Genomic DNA, 6,463 nt, shown 5'->3' on the forward strand with positions numbered 1-6,463 from the left:
TTCTCAGATATTTTTGGAACAACTTGTGGAAGATGATGGACACCAAGTTGAAAAGAAGCACGACATTTCATCCACAGACTGGCGGAGAGATAGAGGTTGTAAATCACATCGTGGTACACTTGTTATGAGGCTATTGTGGGAAACATCCTAAGTTGTGGGATGAGCATCTCCCATATGTGCAACATTCCTACAACCAAGCAGTGCACTCATCTACGCAGTGTTCACCATTTGAGACATGTTTTGGTTACCTGCCAAAGGACACTTTTGATATGGTCTTTGGAAGGGAAGATGATTCTAGTGGATGTAATGACAGGGACAAAGCACAACAGTTCATTCAGCAGATCTAGTTGATTCACCAAGTAGTACAAGAGAAGTTGGAGAAAATTCAAGCCCGTTACAAAGCTCGACATGACAAACACCGAGTCGACCATCAATTCCAAGTGGGCGACAAAGTGTGGTTCCATATCAACAAGGATTAGATGAAGGGAGAAGGGAAGAAGCTGCGACCAATTTAGTATGGTCCATTCACAATTTTGGAGAAGACTAGAAATAATGCCTTTCGTCTCGACTTGCTGATATATATATGCAAATGTACTCTGTAGTGAATGTGGAGAACATAAATTTGTATGAGCCACCATTGATTATGGACACTGAGGAGTGGGCACAGTTCCTACAGTTGATGGTTTTGCACCAAAGTATCTCGATGAGTTACCTGAAGACATCATCCTTGAAAGAAGAACCAGGACTTTATGATGAGGAGATGTGGAATACCTTCGAGTTGGTTTCAAGGGGATGCACCCCAGCAAGGCAAAATGGCTGGAGAAGGAAAGAGTGAGGGAACGATTCCCTCACTCACCAATTGACTAATAAAAGCTTTTGGTAGTCCAAAAGATCCTCAATGGGGAGGATTGATCCAGGTGGATCCTTAGACACAATGGCATGGGAAAAGCTCAAAATTCAAAGTGGCAGAAATTCAATCATCTTGACATTAGATTGAAGTGCTCGTCACACTGATTCCAACAGTGCAAACGACACTCCAATCTATGTCCGAATGAAGGAGATAGAAGCATTCAAAGTTCTAAGTTGACTTGCAAGAAATAGGGGAAAATGCAAGTCCAAGGATGCTTCTGGAAATAGTCTCGTTGTGTAGATCTTTTCATTTTGAATCTACTACAACTTGAATGGGCTAAAATGGACTTCGGATGATGAAGTTATTGCGGAAAGAGTTTTCTTTTGTTCCTTTGAAAAAAGAGGCATTTCTTCTGAAAATTAGTCTAAAAGCCTTATAAGGCAAATCACAATTGGAGGAGTCCAAATGGTAGACCTAAGGTTGGGCGGTAGGAACCCCCGATCAGCGATCTCCAACCAATTGCAATTGGGAGCAGGCTATATGCAATATCGGTGACTTAAGGAAATCGGCATCGGCGAATGCCAAGGTATAAGGAAATACCGAGGGCCGTAGTGATTGCGATATGCCGATATTGCAACGGGGCCAATAGCGATACGCAGATATCGGCGACATCAGTGATCGACGATTGGTGATATTGGTGATCAGTGATCCCCAATATAAAGGGCCATTGATAGCGCAATATGCCAACAGCAATAAAGGGCCGGACCTGATGGGTTTATAGACCTGATTTGATAAAATTTGAAGTCTGGGTTTTCAATTTTTCTAGTGTTTTCTGTGTATTATTGCTTTTAATGGAAAAGGGCCTATTTTCAGGGTTTGTTGCATAGAAAGGTCAGACGGTCGGCTCGCCGATCCTTCCTTTAGAATGACTTCCATTTTAAATGAACAAACCCCCAATTTAAGTGTGCCTGTAACAAATCAATGATTATAAAGCCTGATTAATGAAGAAAGTGTGAGGAGGAGAGGAATTTGCATGCAGTTCAAGGCAGTAGCTTGCAGGAGGGGTGAGAGCTCATTTTATCGAAATTGGACAAATTTTATATGGTTTCTACCCTTCTTGACGCCACGAACGTAGTGGTGATATATGTTTCTCCATCTGAGTTCTACATTTCTCAGCCATTTTTCAGAATGGAGGTATAAGACTCCTTTTATGTAACTGATGATTGTATTCTCTTCTTTTCATGCCATTTAATGAATGAAGGCCTCCCCATTGATCGAGCAGGGCTCAGAGATGTAGTCCAAGTTGGACGAACTCCGTTATCAAGCTTGTTGTCTTCTTCTCATGCTTTATGTGTTTCTTCTTCTTCTCTCATGTGACATTAAGTTTTTGTGGTTAAGATGCAATTTCTACATGTGATTCATTAATACATCTATAAGCAAAAAATCCTTGGATCACCTTTGCTTGTGCAAATGTTTTCCATATTCAAAAAATTAAAATATGTAAAGAGGGTATGTCCTAAAAGAATAATCAAAAGACAAAATCAACAAAAAAGGTCAAAAAAAGATAAAAAAAATATGAACCTAAATAAAAAGAAAAGGACCATGAAAGTGAGCAAGCCAAAATGCCACTCCTAGCTACTTTATCTTCAATAATGATTTTGTGCAGTTTTTTGCTTATTCCACAGTCCATGATAGTCAAAATGTTTAAACTTGGCTATTTCATGTTTTCAATTTCATGTCTATAGATAGAGAATGAAAATCTGACAAAACAGTGTAAACTTGGCAGTTAATTAGATTAGGTAGAGTGAATAAAAGGAGATCCATTGTTGAATCTGAGCCCTTCGATGTAATAAGGTTAGACTTAGCTAGATTTCTATTGTAAAGAAAAGAAAAATGTTTATAATGGTTTGCTAGCTTAAATGCACCTTAATAAAGAGAAGTAAAAATGGTAGGATGAGTAGATGGGTAAGCAGAAGAAAGGTGCCAGAAGTTGTGATGATTGTTAGACAAGAAGCATATTTATCATTCTCATCATGAAAGTTCAAAATGTGAGTGTGCAAAGTTTACAAAGTCAATTAATTAACTTCCCCAATTTATTTTACCCTTTAACTTTACTAATTTACCATAAAAAAAGTTCAAAGTACCCAAACCTTTAAGTCAAAGAGGCTCAAAGTAGTTCTCTAACTTTTGGAGGGATCAGACCCTCGGCTCAATGAGTAAAAAGGCAATAAGTACTAAAATCCCTTCATAAAAATCATCCCCCCCTTTAGTTCATTCATCCCCCTTCATTTCCCTCATTTCCCTAAAAAACGCCTTTTTCTAAGGATTAAACACTATTTTCCTAGGAAAAGTAATCACCCCCATGAAAAAAACCCCTTTTCCCACAAACCCACAAAAATAATTTAGCCTAAGATATAATGCATGTGTGCAAAAAGCAAACAAAAAGCAAAAAATACATTATGCTTAGCACAATTTCGTTTTCGCCATTTCCATATTAATTTCTAAGTTTTATATATATTAATTCCCAATAAAAACCCTTTCTCGAATGTTTCTATTAAAATCCCTTATTTTAATATCCCTATACCTAGTTTAAAATATAAACTATACTTTACCCAAACCCCGACAAAGTCTATTTAATTAATCGATCTGTGATTAATTAAGTAAATCCTTCCGCTAAGGATCCCGATGCCGTAACCCCACCTTAATCTATCGTTTAATTGAAAATCGTTGCACATAAATCACCAGTCGGGCCCCTCCATTAGCCTCCTTACAATTCCCATGCTCGATCACTATGTGATCGCCTCCCATCACATCTGACGACTATCACCCATATCGGGCGGACCCAATGTCTGAACTTTACCCACCCTATAAAGTTGCTTTCTGTCGGGCCCCTGATACTACGTGTCACTTAGTGTATGGAATCGGGTGGCCTCCCCCCCAATACCACACAACGCCCAAAAGCGGTGTGATGGAAACCACTTACCACCTACCTGCTACACGACAAACTGTCACTATTGACCCCGCTAAATGCCAAAACAACCATTGTTCACCTCACTCACCAAAAATTTGACTTTGTGCATAAAGCCAAAAACCCCAAATCATTTGTTTTACCATTATTTTCAAACTGCAATCTTCCGTGCACAAACCTGTGAATGTCGAAGTTGCCATCTACGTCCAATTTCCACCCTAAAGACGCCACAGAGCACCCGATTTGCTTCCCAGCCTACACTGAGCCTTTTTTACCATTTGCAGTTGCCAATTACTTGATTCAGAACTTGTTCTCCTCAATTCCAAGTATTTAAGCCATAATGCACTGGAAAACCCTGTCAATTTCAGAACCAGTCGATGAGTTTTCTTAGTTAAAGTAAAAATTAACTGAAGAAACTCAAGTAACTTATGCCTACTCTACACAGAACCATCATTGCCCTAAAACTCTGTAAATCACCTCGATTCTCAAATCCACAAGAACTGAGGATGGCTGCCCCTATTTCCATGGACGTTAGACCAATTTCCACTCCTCATCTGGACGTAGACAACCTCCCCGTGGCAGATAAGGACTTTCAAATAAAAGACACCTCTGTTACAAAATCCCCACTCAAACTATACTGTTGGTACAGAGACCAATATTTGAACCATGCTGACAAAATTGGGAATCCAATTTGCCCAAGTACCAATTCCCTGAAGTCCACATTTTCCCTTAAATTGTCCATTATTGTCATGCAAACTATATCCCTAGTCAAAGAGCAGTGATGTCCCCTAACCAGACCATACCTTTCACCATCACTATTGAATCTATCAATGAAATGTTGCAATTTCAACCAGGACAAAACCTAACCCCTATGTCAATTGGAGACCTATTAGAAAAATTCCCCATCTTACCACTTCCAAACTTGCAGAAATATTCCGAACCTTTGTGATAAACGAAAAGCATATCCCAACAGATCCTCCCCCATATGTGTCTTCCATATTTTCCTCATTTGGGAAGGACATTGTAGCAATGAAATCTAGAGTCCTAGGTTATACTACCAGTGAATTCATTGATGAAATAGCCCTATCTTTCATGTCTCCAAGACAGCCCACTACTGTTATCTATGATTTTGCCAATTTTATAGCCAATAGGATGCATGAGCAATTCCTTAGAATGAGCAGTGAGTGAGTATTCAAATACTCCTTTGTTTTGTACCACCTTTTCCTATACTTCCAAGTAGAAAAGTTCCCAATCACTCTCCAAAAGCCGGATACAAAAGGCAACCCTAGGCCAATAAGCTTCTAGACTCCATTAATACATAGATATGAGTCCCCATACTCATATTCTGACTTCATTGACCTATTTGTGTATCCAGTTGTGACAATTTTGATAGGGAGTCTTCCTCCAAGGATAATTTCAAACATACAAAGAATCCTGCAATTATCCAAACAGTCCAAATTAGGGGATTGGTACTTGTACCAAAACCATACAAAAATCGGGATCTATGCATGCTTTCTAGCACCATACAAGCTCCCTAAATACCTCCCAATGAGGTTATTTTCTTTGGAATATTATAGATAGATTATCAGTGCTGATGAAACAATTTTTTTAAATGCCAAGAAGAAGGCCAACTTCAAGATCAAAGACCAATTAGAACCCTTTATTTGTAACTCAAGGGAAGCATGCCAAGAAGCTAACATGATATTACAAAGCATGAATTTCCAAAGTAGTTTTACCTAGAGGTATGACCCTTTGGAGTTCATCACTAAAAAGAGACAAAAGGTCAAGCTAGGACCTTTTATCCATCACCCCATTCCTAAAATTGAAGCCTTTCCAAACCAATCAGAGTGGGTAGAAGGGACTTTAGTAGACCATGACAGCACCAAAGTAGATGTTGAAAATGCACTCATAGACCTGGAAAAAAATATTGACGAAAGTTCTTTCCTGCAGGTGCGAGGAGAATCAAAGTGGCCAGGAGACAAGAAGGTTCAGAGGTACCAGAACTATCAGAGGTGTCAGAACAAACTCAGGTACCAGAGGCGACTATGAGTACCCCACCAGTCCTACAGACTCCTCTAAATGAGGAGAAAAACCTAAAAAGAAATAGGGAAGGGGCCACTACTTCACAAACAGATGCAGAAACAAGCCAGGCTAAAAGACAAAGAGTCAACCCTATCTCTAAATAGGAATTTACAGAAGAAACAATTGAGGTTACAGGCTCGAAAAGAGATATGATTAGGCATGCCACCCCATCAGGAAGTATGCAGGAACCATCAACTTCAGGAACTCAAATGATGGTTAGGCAACAAAGTGTTGAGGTGTCCTCCTCTAGGATGCCAGCAAAAAAAGACCAAGATATAAAAGAAAGGTACAAGGAGATCAAGGCTAGGAATGAGAGGCTGAAAGCCCAAACCTATGCACAATATTTAAAGATGACACCTACAAATCAAACCAAGCTCATGTCAGCTTTTGATGTCAAGGAGGGAAAAATGAAAATGACATTCATCAAACCAACTACTCAGTAGCCAAGGACAACATCAAACTTGAAAAAAATAGACCTCGAAGTAATGGCAAAGGACATTCATCCTATTGACCAAATTGAGCTGCACAAACAGAGAGGGGAGATGATATACTCCACCTTGACA

The sequence above is a fragment of the Pinus tabuliformis genome, chromosome 5_1 (assembly GCF_031772625.1).
Source record: "Pinus tabuliformis cultivar Carrire ecotype Pingquan chromosome 5_1, CPIR1, whole genome shotgun sequence".
Taxonomy (NCBI): Eukaryota; Viridiplantae; Streptophyta; class Pinopsida; order Pinales; family Pinaceae; genus Pinus; species Pinus tabuliformis.